We start from the raw sequence: 15,324 nt of genomic DNA, 5'->3' as shown, positions 1-15,324 counted from the left end.
AGAATCACATTTTCACTCTACTGATTCTTCACATTTGTGTCAGTGATTGGTTTCTTTGATTCAAGGGAACCAAAAAAATCATAGAAACCTCAACAGAAGAATCGTGCCTGCTCTGTGAATGAACAGTTGTGCTTAATCCCACACCCCAGTTTTTTGTCCAGCGAGTTCCCCATGCTCAAGTGACCATCCAATTCCCTTTTAAAATTCTTTATGGAATCGCATTCCACCACTTTTCAGGTAGAATATTGCAGATCCTGACAGCTCCAACTAATTTACATATATGATCTCTTACTCACCAGAGGGAATAGTTTTCCTCTATTTACTATTGCCAAACTCTCATCACCTTGAAACCTCCAGTAAGATTTTCTTTTAACCTTTTTTTGTTCAAAGGAGAACAGTCCCAACTTTTCCAATCTCTCTTCATAAGTCCCTTATCCCTGGTAAACGTCCTCTGTACCCTTTGACCTGGAAGCAGTACAGTGAGGAAAATGTGTAATTTTGTTAAAAGCTCTGTGGAATCTGTAATTTTTTTCTTAGAATGTTTGAAAAGGACTTTTAAAAGTTTGCATCAATTGTATTTTCTTGGATAATAAGAAGTACTGGTTTATGTGACCTTGTCACCCTTGGTCTGGAAGCAGTACCAACAGGGAGGGAGTTAAGGTATGGACATCATGTGGCCAGACACAAAGTAGAGCCGCATCAGAGGAGCTAGAGGATAAAGGCCTAGATGCATACACAAATAGAAAGCAAACAGATACAGAAAAAGGAACACACAATTCTGGTGAGAAGAAGCAGCAAATCACTCTCGGAAAGAGGTCAGTTTTTTTTCTAAAAACAAAAAGCTAAAAGCTACTGCGGATGCTGGAAATCTAAAACAAAAACAGAATTACCTGGAAAAACTCAGCAGGTCTGGCAGCATCGGCGGAGAAGAAATCAGTTAACGTTTCGAGCCTTCATGGCCCTTCGGCAGAACTGAAGCATAGTTAGAAGAAGGGAGAAATATAAATTGGTTTAAGGTGGGGGGGGTGGGGGGGGCGGTGGTGGGGGGAGAGAGAGACACATTGAGGGTGTGGTGATTGTGGAGATGAGCAGATAATCAAAAGATGTCACAGACAAAATCATGGTGTCCATATGCACAAATCCTTAAAGGTAGCAGGGCAAGTTGATAATATGGTGTTTTTTATATTCATTTCCTGGGATGGGATGTCGCTTCCTGTCTGTTTGGCAGTAGAAGACAGGAGCTCTTGGAAGCAATGTGCGAGCTAGTTAAAATATGTCTAAAACCTGAAAAGTTGGCTGAATAGTTTGGCGATACTAAGATGCTGGATGTTTTACCAGAAGTGGCCAAACCGTGAACCAGGGTATTGTTGGTTGGTTGAAAAGGAACCCTGGAAAGCAAATTTCACTTTAAATAGTCGATATATCAAAGATACATTGTACGCAACCACAAACATTCATGTCACTCCCAGCACATAGCTACACGGTACCACAATATTCATGCAGGGTAGGTCAGGAGTCCTATCCGGCAACAGCTTTCATCTTCGGGTTTCATGGATACAATTATCATTAGCAAGGCACACTCCTACGAACCCTCTCCCCTCTGGTCATGACAGTCCTGATGGTGTAGCTTTCCAGGGTTCCTGTTAATGTGTAATTTGCACTGGTTCTGATTCATGTTAAAGTGAAAGCTATAAAAAGTGGAGTCTTGTTGGTAATTTCTTCACTGGGGGTCATTCAGTAAATTTGGTTATTTTTGTTTACAGGTTCCCTATGGGGATCGTAACACCTGTCTGAGGTCTTTACATCTTTCCTGAAGTGTGGTGCCCTGAATTGTGCATAATACTCCTGCTGAGGTCTAATTAGGGATTTATAAAGTTGTGGCTTCGTCTCCTTCCTTTTATATTTTACGCCTCCTATTTATAAATCCAACTAATTCATATGCCTTTTCAACTTGGAAATATGTCGCCGTTCCTTCACTGTCACTGGGTCAAAACCCTGGAACTCCCTCCCTAACAGCACTGTGGGTGTACCTACACCACATGGACTGCAGCAGTTCAAGAAGGCAGCTCACCACCACCTTCTCAAGGGCAATTAGGGATGGGCGATAAATGCTGGCCTAGACAGGAAGCGACATCCCATCCCAGGAAATGAATATAAAAAACACCATATTATCAACTTGCCCTGCTATCTTTAAGGATTTGTGCATATGGACACCATGATTTCCCTTTTAGCCTATTTGGATCCCTTCCCCCTATCCCACCCCCACTAGGGCTGTCACTTGCTCGCCCTGCTTTCTACCCTTAATGTCACCATTAGCACATTCTATAGCTAATATCACCACCATCAACACCCCTTTGTCCTTTTGTCTATGACATCTTTGGCAATCTCTTCTTTGCCTCCACCTATCACTGGCCCTCTATCCAGCTCTACCTGTTCCACTCCCCTCAACCAGCTTATATTTCATCTCATTTCTATTTTTCCTTAGTGCTGATGAAGAGTCATACGGACTCGAAACATTAACTGTATTCCTCTCCGCAGATGGTGTCAGACCTGCTGAGTTTTTCCGGCTATTTCTATTTTTGTTTCAGATTTCCAGCATCCGCAGTATTTTGCTTTTATCTTAGGTTATGATATAGGCTGTTTAAAGTTTCCCTCTGGGATTTTTAAATAACTCAGCTTTACCGAAAGGTTTCTCTGCTCATCTACACTTATTAAAATGGTGCCATTTATAATATATGGTCTCTCCATATTAGACCTCCCAAAGTACTTCACTTTCCAGTTCTCCTTATTGAACACCATATGCCATGCTTTTGCCCATTTAGCTGTATGTCGCCCTGAAGTCTACAACTATCCTCACCACTATATTATGTTGCCATCTTTCTTATCATCTGCAAACTTTATAATGCTGCTCAGCCAAGTTTAGGTACTTTATAAAAATTGAAAGAAGTTGTGAACTAACCATCTCCCAATCTGAAATGCATCCATTCACCACCACTCTTTTCTTCCTGTCACAGAGGCAATTCTGTATCCTTATGGCCACCTTCCCTTTAATTCCATGGGCATCCATATTTTTGACAAGTGTGGGAACTTTGTTGAATGGCTGCTGAAAGCTCATCTTCCTTACGTTTTCAGAGTCAAACAGTTTGGGATGACAAGTGTGTCAGGATCCACTTTTTTAAGCTATGTTTTTGTCATGCATATAAATACTAGTTACTTATTCTTCTGGATTTCTTTAGATCTGGCATCTAGGGGATATCTTCCCAGGTCTGAAAGGGTTCACAACAGAGCATGTTGTGAATGCTGGAAACCTGAATTTCCAGTTCTGATGAAAGGTCATTGACCTGAAATGGGCAGAATCTTACCGCCTTTGAAAATATTCTTTCCCTGGGGTCAAATGTGATGAGGGTCTGTGAGCCCCGCCTGCCTGCAAAATCTTCCCACAGGCAGCTGATTAATACTCTGTTTGGGCCTACAGCTTTGGAAGGCTGCCAGCCTCTTTGAGAATGGTGGGTGCTACTCAACAGCAAGGAGAGCGTGAAGATGCCTCATCGAGATGCTTTTGGAGGTATGAAACAAAATTAAAAATGATGAGGGCCAAAGCTGGTTGGTCCCTCAGAGCAGAAGGGAAATCTCTCCATTGGGTTTGTTTGGGCTGCGAGTGCAGCCTTTATTGGGGCATGGTGTCACATGGCTCCAATGGCCACTTGGCCTGCTGCCGAGAGGTCACCTTCACTGAACTGTTGGGCTTAGCTCTCAGCAGGAGGCTGCTCCACTGCTAGGAAGATCCTGGTGGAGTCTTCCTTGTCCACCTAATTATCTCTATGATTGGTAATTATTGGCTACCTGCCACTACTGGGTGAGTAACTGCTTCTATTGCTCACAGCAAGAATGACCAGAATGGGCAGGCCATCAACCCAATGTTGACATTTCCTATTTATCTCCCACTCCTGCTTTCAGACCCACCTCAGTCTCATAGCGTCCCACCCATTAACTCGGTTTCCGTTTCCACAGTTGCTGTCTCTGCTGAGTATTTCCAGTATTTCAAACATTCCTTACCTCACACATGATAGGAATCCATGTTTCATTACCTACCAATCTAATTTGATGATGTATCATTAGCCTTACAAGCCCTAATTGCATTTTTAAGCCTTGAGTGATATATCTTCACATGCCTTCTGAAAATCCTAATAGATTACAGCAATAATTCTCAATCGATGTAGTTACCGTTTCCAAGAAGTGAGATGTGACCTGTAGCCTTTGTTATTCACATGTCAATTCTTTTCCTTCCCCAAGGTATTTACTCTATACTATGATAGGCCAGAATTTTCCAGCCCCACAGGCCAGCAGGATCTTCCGGTCCTGCCGATGTGAATGAAGATTTTCCAGGCCCCTCCCTGCCATGGGGAGGGGGAGGGGCCTGGAAAATTCCAGCCTAGGATACAGTTTCTCAGATACCAGCCATCATGTGGGGGTATGTTACTCAAATTCACAAAATTCATGCATGAATCTGGACAATCAATGTCAACAAGTCATACCTGGATCTTGTATCCACTGGACAGCCACATGCATTTCCAATGGGATCACAAGATAGCGAACAAATTTTCCTCTTCCCAAACCCCATCCCAAGGCCAGGGGCACTCAAGCCAATGGCAATATTCTTATCACTGACTTGCTAAGATAGCTAACTCTGCGCAAACTAAATGAACTGTGGAATGGTAACTACTCTTTTTATTGAAATATAACCCCAATTTGGCTTCTTTCCACTCAGATAAGTGCATTACTTTCAATTCATATTTTCACCTTAGAGAGTTCAGCTGAGATCAGGGATTTGCCATGTGTGGAACTGTGACATCTTCATTATTACAATTGTGTTACATTTTCAGCTGTGATCAAGGAAAACATTTTTACAAGAAGGGTTTTTCAAATGATTTCCTAATAATACAGTAGCTTGTATTTGAGTTATTTATTTGGACTTCACCTTTCAGTATACAAAAACAATTTCAGTGTGAATTCTACAAGTAATTGTGAATAGAACTCAGTTTTAGCACACATATTTCATTAAATTATTTCACAGACAAAATTGTATTTTAAGTTTGAACAGAATGCATTCAAAATAGTTTTGATACCCTTTATATACACTCTCAACACAATGCACCTCTCAGTGAACAGCACGACCAATACTCAAAGGCCTAATGAATAGATAAACTAATCATGACTAAAAATGTAATGGAACAGAATAGTTAATCATCAGGTCTCACATTATAACATACATCTTTTCCTTCATTGTGACGTGCATACGTACAGATTAGATACAACAGGCAGCACTTTGCAGGATATGACTCATCTTTCATATCAATTACTGCATTTCCCTTACAGAACCCACATTAGTGAGACAGTGCTGAAGTGAGCAATACTTTCATAAGATTCCAAGAAATGATAACTGAGAGCATTTTGAGTACTAAAATGCCAAACTTGTAAAAGCCAGATAGCAGAAAAAGGCTTTAAAGACACGTGAGAAATTAAATTAATAAAATGAAAATGTCTTTTTAACCATCTGCTTGTCAGCGTCAGCTTGATTTATGATCTTCAAAATCACCCAATTAACTGTTCAATTGAATTGACTTAATAGCAAGCTCATGCATCAACTAAAGATATTTCAAATTAGATGAATTTTGCAAGCCTGATGTGATCACAAAATACTTACAAGAAGCTCCTTTATTTTTATGTTTTGTAGGCCATAATGTGTTTCACAAAAAGGAAAAGGGATGCAGTATTTTTTTCACCTTGGCTGAGTTTAGTTCCAAAGGTATGTAGACAGAAGAGATTTTAGTTATTAAAAAAATAACTAGCACAACAATCTTAACTGTGCTGTTGTGTGCAGAGGTCAAGTGAAAGTCACAGACATCCCCTTGTGATGGGTGAATAAAAACAAAATGGAGAGCTTTCACGTACCAACATCACAAAATCTAACAGCATTGAAGGAGATGATGGAGCTGGTCATGTACATTTTTGCACTGTTCTTCATACCTTCCATCAGTTACTTTAGATAACTAGCTTGGGAAGATCAAGAAAAAGAAAGAGAAGGTGATTTAAAACAAGGTACACAAAAAAAGAGGAAAAAGTATGTTCCCATATTGTTAGGCCCAAGGAAGGTATTCCACTTTCCACAGGAATTTTTGAGAACCATTTTCATCATGAGCAATACTTTAATGATATCCACAAGCAATATCTGGCTTTCCTTATTGGGTTTCAGGATACAAGCCCTAGCTTCCTTATATGTATGGTGTTGATTTGCCTTGCTATTCCTTACCCTTAAATTACTTCCTTTTTTAAAAATTCATCCACAGGATGTAGGCTTCCCTGACTGGGCCAGCATTTATTGCCCATTCCTAATTGCCCTTCAGAAGGTGGTGGTGAGCTTCTTGAACTGCTGCAATCTATGTGGTGTAGGTACACCGACAGTGCTGTTAGGAAGGGAGCTCCAGGATTTTTACCAGCGACACTGAAGGAACGGCGATATATTTCCAAGTCAGGATGGTGAATGACTTGGAGGAGAACTTCCAGGTGGTGGTGTTCCCATCTATCTGCTGCCCTTGTCCATCTAGATGGTAGTGGTTGTGGGTTTGGAAGGTGCTGTCGAAGGAGCCTTGGTGAATTCCTGCAATGCATCTTGTAGATGGTACACACTGCTGCTACTGTATGTCAGTGGTGGAGGGAATGAATGTTTGTGGATGTGGTGCTAATCAAGCAGGCTGCTTTGTCCTGGATGGTGTCAAGCTTCTCAAATGTTCTGGGAACTGCAATCATCCAGGCAAGTGGGGAGTATTCCATCACACTCCTGACTTGTGCCTTACAGATGGTGGACAGGCTTTAGGGAGTCAGGAGGTGAGTTACTCATCGCTTGATTCCTAGCCTCTGACCTGCCCTTGTAGCCACAGTATTTATATGGCTAAGATAAAAGCCAAAAACTGCAGATGCTGGAAATCCAAAACAAAAACAAACAAAAATACCTGGAAAAACTCAGCAGGTCCATATTTATATGGCTAGTTCAGTTCAGTTTCTGGTCAATGGTAATGCCCAGAATGTTGATGGTGGGGTACTTTTACTTCCTCTAGTTTAGAGAATATTAAGGACAGTAGAAATACTCACCAGGTCCTACTTACCAAGACTGCTGCTTTTCTTTCTGAGCAAAGGTAGAAAATGAAAGGATCACCTCCTCCACTCGTCACAAAACTCCCTCACTCACTCACCAATCTCCAAGTTAAGCATTCTAATGCAGCCCAAAGCAACACTCCAGGGCAGACAATGCAGCACTCTAAGATAGCCTGCCTTTATGGTCTCTGAATATAGTTTCTGAATTTAAGCTAGTTATCTAATTAACTAGCTGCAGCTGCAAGCAGAGCCTGTATAACTCCTGTTTTATACATTTTTAATAAACTCTAAGAAATAAGACGATTCTCAAAGCACTTGACAGGTGGACAATCAGCATTAAATGCTGTCAAATGCACAACAGACGTACTTCAAAGACATAAGCATCAAGTTTAACCAAGCTCAGTAGGGCAACTCTTGGTATATGATAACCACAAGATATGAACTTATCAGCCTTTCTGAACTTAAGCACATGTAACTCCTGTTTTAAAGTTGGACTAACCCAACCCAAAAAGCAACTTTTAGTTAATTGCTAAATTAAAGAAAGATTAGACTTTAGATAGAAATTAACCCTTAACTTAACCCTTAAAAGTCACTCAATCACCAATCTCCAGCTTAAGCACTCTAATGCAGCCCAAAGCAGCACTCTAGTGCAGACAAGGCAACACTGTGGATGGCCTGCTTTTGCTGTTGTAGAACAGTGGGAGCAGGATGCCTTAGGTCCAGCAGCAGAAATTGCAGTAAAGAAATAAGATTGGGAGCAGGTGCAATGGTGGTATTCCTATTGCCAATTTGTCTCAACTGCATGAGTTGGTTACCTTTCCATCCAAACTATGAAGAGTATCTTCCTCACATCAGGGCTTCCCAGGCTCAGGGGGATTTTGTGTTGTCCAGACGGTTCACCTTGGTCTCTAGTAGTCGTAAGACAGCTCCCATTCCCCTCATTGGTTCTCCAGACACTGATAGAGGCTTTGGGCTGTTCGCTTCATGGCTCTTGCTCCTGCCACCCTGCAACTCACTATTCAAGGGCTCCTGCTCCTCCTGCTTGCTGATGCTCTCTCCTTTTCCTCATGTCTTCTGGCTCTACCAACCTCCAACTTCAGCCCACACTCAGGACTTCTGGCTCCACCCTCCTCCAGCCCACGCTCAGTACTTCAGGCTCTGCCCCCTTTTCAGTCCATGCTCAGGGCTTCTGGCTCTGCTGCAGAAAACGATGCTTTCCACCATCATGGCCGACCATTGGAGACTCATCCAACAGGACTCCTTGACAGCCATGGGGAATGCTGTGCAGAGAATTCTTCACAGAAGGCAGGATCTGGTGTCCAGCCCCATAGCAAAGTGCAGAGCCAGAGGTCGGATCTCAGTTTGACTCCCCCGCCACAGAAACTTTTGAAGAGTTAAAATAAACCTTATATGTAATTAAAGAGGTGAACTCAGACAAAATAATAAACATCATATCTGAGATTCTTGAGAATCTGAACATGTGTACTTGAAAATTACTTGGAAGTCTTCAAGTTGACTCCAGACTCCATGAAGTCTCATGATATAAGGTCAAGGAAACCTCCTGCTGATCACCAGCAACCACCCTGTATCAGCTAGTGAATCTGTACTCCTCCATGTTAAACACCACTTGGAAGAACAACTGAGGGCACAGATTGTATTCTAGGTAGAGGACTACAACGTCCATCACCAAAAGTGGCTCAGTAGCAAGTTGTCTGAGTCCTGAAGGACATATCTGTCAGACTGGGCCTGAATCAGGTGGTGAAGGTACCAACAAGAGGGAAAAACCTACTTGACCTTGTACTCACCAATCTACTCTGTCGCAGATGCAACTGCCCAAGACAGTATAGGTAGCAGTGACCACTGCACAGTCCTTGTGCAGACAAAATCCCATCTTCACAATGAGGACACCCTCCATCATGTATGGCACTACCACTGTGCTAAATGGGATAGATACAGAACAGATCTAGCAGGTCAAAACTGAGCATCCATGAGGTACTGTGGGCAATCAGTAGCAGCAGAATTGTTATCAACCACAATCTGTAAGCTTATCATTCAGTATATCCCTCACTCTACATTATCATCAAGTCAGGGGTTCAACCCTGGTTCAATGAGGAGTGTGGGACAGCACCAGGCATACTTAAAAATGAAGTGCCAAAGTGGTGAAGCTAAACATGCACGCTAAACATGCAATAAACAGGGCAAAGCAATTCCATGACCAACAGATCAGATAAAATCCCTACAATCCTGCCGCACTCAGCAATAACCTGCTCATCAATCCTCAGTTTGAGTTCTGGCAGGGTCACTCAGCTCCTGACTGCATTATGGCATTAGTCCAAATATGGTTGAAAGAGCTGAGCTCAAGAGGTGAGGAGAGAATGACTGCTCTTGCCATCAAGGACCACTTGACTGTGTGTGACACCAAGGAGCCCTAGCAAAATTGAAGTCAATAGGAATCAGCGAGAAAATTCTCCACTGGTTGGAATCATACCCAGCACAAAGGAAGATGGCTGTGATTGCTGGAGGCCAACAATCTCGGGATATCACTGCAGGAGTTCCTCAGAGCAGTCCGCTAGGTCCAACTTCAGTCATGACCTTCCCTCCATCTTTAAAGTCAGAAGTGGGGATGTTTACTAATGATTGCACTGTTCAGTACCATTCACAGCTCCTCAGATGCTTAAACAGTCCATACCTGTATGCAGCAAGACCTGGACAACTTTCAGGCTAGGGCTGATAAGTGGCAAGTAACATTTGTACCATACAAATGTCAGGCAAAGACCAGCTCCCATGAGACAGAATCTAACTATCTCCCCATGACATTCAATGATATTACAATCGCTGAATCTCCCACCACATTCAAGAAACTCAACATCATCTAAGATAAAGCAGCTTGCTTGATCAGCACCCATCCACCTCCCAAAATATTCACTCTCTCCACCACCAGTGTACAGTGGCAGCAGTGTGGACCATTGACAAGATACACTGCAACAGCTTCCACAGCAAAAACACTGCCACCCTAGAAGGACAAGGGCAGCAGACACATGGGAATATCAACATTTTCACGTTCCACTCCAAGGATGGAATTTTCCCAGAATTGCACTAAGTGCGGTTGCAGGCAGGTAAAATGAAGTCTTACCCGCCGACGAAAATGACGAGTTTTCACGCTGTATCTTCCCGAGCCCACCTCATTATTTATGCATTCCCGGGAAACACGCCATTTCCATGGGGGGCAGGCTCTCATTCACCCGCTCACCATCACCCCGCTGTTGTATCACGCCAGCTGCCGTCTTTAAAAGGCAGCCGCCAGCAAAATACTCATCGCCACCAGCTCACCGACGCTGCCTGAGAGACATGGCCAGCAAAGGCAAAGAGACTGTAGCACCCCCGTTTCAATGCCAGGTCCCTCAAGCGACTGCTGGATGACATGGAGGCCCGATGGGATTTGCTCCACCCCCATTCTGGCCACAAGATGGGTAGAAATGTCACCAACCTGGCTTGGGAAGTAGTGATAGTGGTGGTCAGCGCCAACGACCTGCACAGGAGGACAGCCACCCAGTGCCGGAAAAGGATGAATGATCTCCTTCATTCCGCCAGGGTAAGTCATTCTTTTCATCACTCCCAACTCACACACTCACAAACCCATCACACATCCACAGGGCCCTCACTCACTGTCAGTGCAAGGGACATTACCATTCTCTCTTTCACACACACCATCATTGTCCTCATCCTGTCCATGGGAGCACTCACCACCCACATAGGCCAGACATGCTTATCATCTGGCCTGGCAGGAGTCCTGATACACTCTTCCCACCTCTATGCAGGACAAACTAGCTCACAACAGGAGGGAAAGGTCACAGACAGTTGGAAGGATGCCAGAAATCTAAGTTCTGACAGAATTCGAAAACAGAGCCACCCAGCTGGCCGGCAATGACCAGGACTGGTCCTGTGCTGCCAGTGAGGTCAGTGCTGCTCTACCAAGTCAGGATCCAGCAGTGCAACATCCATCAGACAACCATGCCGTGAATGATGTGTCCTCTTTCACAGGCCACTGCCATGGGCTAATTATCTCCCCTTGCTTTCACTGGCACATCTGCCAAACAGTTGACAGAGTCCACGACCCAGGGCCTCTAATCAAACTCCAGAGAAACCTCTGAGAGGAATCTGGAGGCACCCTCCCTGAAGTCCTGTCACAGCGCTCACCCACACCCTCCACCAGCGCAGAGACACACATTTCAGTACGATCTAGCTTTAGAGTAGCCTCAGGATCACAATCTGGTGAGCACATCACACTTTCTGATCCACAGCAGGTGAAGGCAGGGAATTCTCAGATCCCAGGCACTCGGGGGACTGCTGGAGGCCAGAATATTGCTGAGTCAGTCAGATGACGAGCCTCTGGGCTCAGTCATGTCACAGTTGCTGGAGCTGCAAAGGCAAGCTCGGGAACATCAGGAAGGGATGTCTGCTACACTCCTCAGATTGCAAGGCATGATGGAGGAGTTCATCCCTCTTCAGGCTGAGGTTATAGCGCTGGCATTGCAATTCACAGAGGTCAACACTGACAGGACACACACCAAGAAGGCCTTGGTCCAGGGCTTCGCTCCTGCACTGCTGTGTGGGCTTAACTCCATTGCTGAAGCCATATTTGGCCTCCAACAGTGTGTATGCGAGAGGGATGCTGGGCAATTGATCTCACTCCAGCTAACCCTTCCGTTCACAGAGTCAGCCAGGGACTCTCGGGCACCCATAGGGAAGAGGGTCAGCAGGTGCACACTCCAGAGCCATCCACCAAGGTGACTCTGGGAGTGACTGGCCCATCCAAATCCCGCCTTCCTGTGACCTCAGCAACTCCAGCTCCACAGGCCGAGGAGGGTGCCACCGCCACACAGCAGGACACTGAAAGCAGCCCAGGACCCTCCAAGTCTCAGCCCTCTAGAGGACGCCTGCCAAAGTCATCACAGACATGGCGTCACAGTCAGCAGGCTGCCTCCACCTCATGGGTGTCATCAGCCACGGCCTCTACGGGTAGCCCTTGTCCCCAAGGAACCCACCCTGCAGCTTCTGTACCGTGCACACAGGTGCAGGATGCGTTTCTGGTGGTCGCATACCAGCTGCACATTCAGTGAGTGGAAGCCCTTGCAGTTGATGAAGTCCGCCGAGTGGGGCGACAGAGACCTGAGCGCCACATGGGTGCAATCGCACCCTGCACCTGTAGGAATCCCGAGATCAGGGCGAATCCAATGGCCCTTGCATCCTGGCTGTTTTGGCCCCGGGCGAAATGCACAAAGTTGTGTGCCATGGAGAAGATGGCACCTGTGACCTCATGGATGTATTTGTGGATGGTGGATTGTGAAATCCCATAGGGGTCACCTGTGGAGCCTTGAAAGGAGCCACTGGCATAGAAATTGAGCGTCGTGGTCACTTTCACAGCTACTAGCAGTGGATGCCCTCCATGTCCCCTTGGCGCCAAGTCCTGCAGTAAGTGACAGATGTGAGCCACCAGGTCCCTAGACATGCGCAGTCATCGGCAACACTGGTTCTCAGTCAGCTGCAGGAATGGCAGGTGGTGTCAAAGACCCTGGGTGTTGCTAGGTGCCGACCAGCCACGGCTCGCTGTCGCTCCTGGGCAGCACGTGCGGGAGCCCCTGCTGCCCCTTCTTCATGAGGTTGCTGCACCTGCCTTTGCACAGCCAGGAGCCTCAGTCGCTCTCTCCTCCATCTTCTACGGCCTCTGTACGTAATCAGGCATACAGCTAGGTCACCAGGATCCATGATCCTGTCGTGGTCCTCCTGCAGCATGAAAGGGAGAGAGACATGGTTATCATGGCTGTAATTATCCCCTTTCCTGGCCCTGTGTGACCACCCCTTAATGCTTCCCGGAGAGTGCTGGTCATCCCTCGGCTGGCCAGAGATGAGTGCGCTGCATGGCTGCCCTGTCAATCTGCAACATGAGGGACACTGGTCCAAACTGGGGTGCTGAGATTGCAAGGGGCTGTGAGCAGCTCCAGCAGTGACTGCTACATGGCCAATTGTTGGTGAGGAGATTGTACAACGTGTGCAGCCCAACTGCTTTGCTGTCCAATAAAGTGGTGGTAGACTCGAAGTCTGTGCCAGGTTGGGTGGGGGTGGGGAGCGAGGGGATGGTGTGGTAAGGTATGGAGCACTTGGTGACCGTTTGGTGCCTCCGCATTGCTTGCGTGGGCAGGCAGGCTAGGGGCCCAACCCCAATCACTGTGGCTGCACGTCCATTTCCCTCACTTACACTGACCCCCCACCTCAATTGCCTGTGCGCGGGATGCAGCACCAGGGCAGCACTTGACCACTCACTCTCCTCAGCAGGCGCCTCCGAGGCTGGCCAGCACTCGCCCCCGGACACCAACCGCCCCCAGCAGTCACCTCCGGGACCAGGCATCAATTTCCCTTGCCAGCCTCCCCACCCTGGCAGCCCTGAGGCCTGTAAACAACGGGCAAGCTGTGGAGAACGCTGCTGCTCACTCATCTCAGTTCCCCCAAAGCGAAGGCCGCCAAGTGCACGTCACCTGCGTGCTGTTATGAAACATGTCAGCATGCTTTCCTGCTGATGTGAACGGACGATTCAATGGGGTTCCAAGAGCCTGGCGGGATGGCCTTTTAATTATATGCTAATATATTACAATTAGCTCCCCGCTGTCTGATGGCAGGAAACGCAGCCCGCGGACAATCATGACCTGTCTTCACGCCGTCATGAAGCAGGTCGCGCCATATTTTCCACGCACGCCACCTATCACACCCACCGCCAGCGAGCTCTGAAAATTCTGCCCCAAGTTGCTCACTATCTTGACTTGGAACTATATCACCATTCCTTCACTGTCCCTGGGTCAAAATCCTAGAGCTGCCTCCCAATCAGCAATGTTGGTATCCCTGCACCACATGGACTGCAGAAGTTCAATAATGTGGCTCACCATCACCTTATCAAGGGCCATTATGGATTGGCAATAAACACTGGCCTTGCCAAGTTTCTCATACCCCAAGAACGAATAAAAAAAAATTACCTGGATCAGCAATTTTTGTTTCCTTTTGAGATTTAATTTTTGCTGAAGGGAAGAATTTAATAAATTTAATGTTATTTTGTTTTTCCTGTGAGTGAGAAAGGATATCATTTGCTCCTTGATCTCCTTTAATGTCACAATAGGTCATCCTCTAGGAGGTACAAGCTGAAAAAGTCAGAAATCCTTAGGCCCGGATTTTTCTGATGGCAGAATTTCCCATCCTAACACCCAAAGAGTCAGCGGGGAACCTATCCCCAACAATACTGGTTGCCCAGTATTTCTGAGGAGCGGTAGTTGGCTGGAGATGGGACTTCCAACCCTCACTTGAGAGGAAGTCCCACCTCAGAGACCGCTGAACTGATTGGCCAGCAGTTCTATAGCCCAGTAGTGCCGGAAGCAGTAGCAGACAGTGTTGAGACTGCAAACAACAGGACAGTGCATACACGATGGGCTGAATGGTCTCTTTCTGGATCGTAACTTTTCTATGGTTCTACAAACAGTCCCCAGAGTCTAAGTTCCAGAGTTCAGGACCAGTTAAGTGTGGGGGCCGGGATCTCAGGGCGGGGAGGGGAGGTGAGGGACAGGGGTGTGTGGGAAGAAGGGGGAATGAGTGGGGATGGAGAGGCTGTGGGGAGAGGGATCTTGTGAAGATTCAACACCCTATATTGAAAGGAGGCCATTAATGGAGGTTCCCCTTCCCCACCAACCCACTTGAGGCCTGAGCAGGGTAGCTTTCCTGCTCCTGAACTCCTCCCGCCAGCTTGAAAATTGAGACTGGGTGGAATAACTGCCCTTATATGGTAATTAATTGCTCACTTAAGGTCCTCAACTGGGGAAAGGGCTGGCTTCCACTGTCACACCGTAAAATTGCAGACAGGTCAGATTGGAAGGGTGATGAGAAGGCCATTCAAGTAATTTTACGAGCCCCCGCCACCTGCTAGCCTAATTTCAGTATTCTGTTCCATAAAATAGAGACTCCTTCTGTTGTTTTGCCAAAACAATACAACTCATATTAGAAACTCAGTGCGGTAGAAGATCACTTAACCAAATCATGCAGCATTGGTACTCAGATGCATAACACCTCCTTACACATAAGAGTCAATTTTCTGAAGTTCACCAACAGTGCAGAGCTTTGTAGAGAGGGGGAGGG

Source organism: Cetorhinus maximus, chromosome 3 (genome assembly GCF_964194155.1).
Source record: "Cetorhinus maximus chromosome 3, sCetMax3.hap1.1, whole genome shotgun sequence".
NCBI lineage: Eukaryota > Metazoa > Chordata > Chondrichthyes > Lamniformes > Cetorhinidae > Cetorhinus > Cetorhinus maximus.
The sequence above is the reverse complement of the archived record's forward strand: the minus strand, read 5'-3'. Positions refer to the sequence as shown.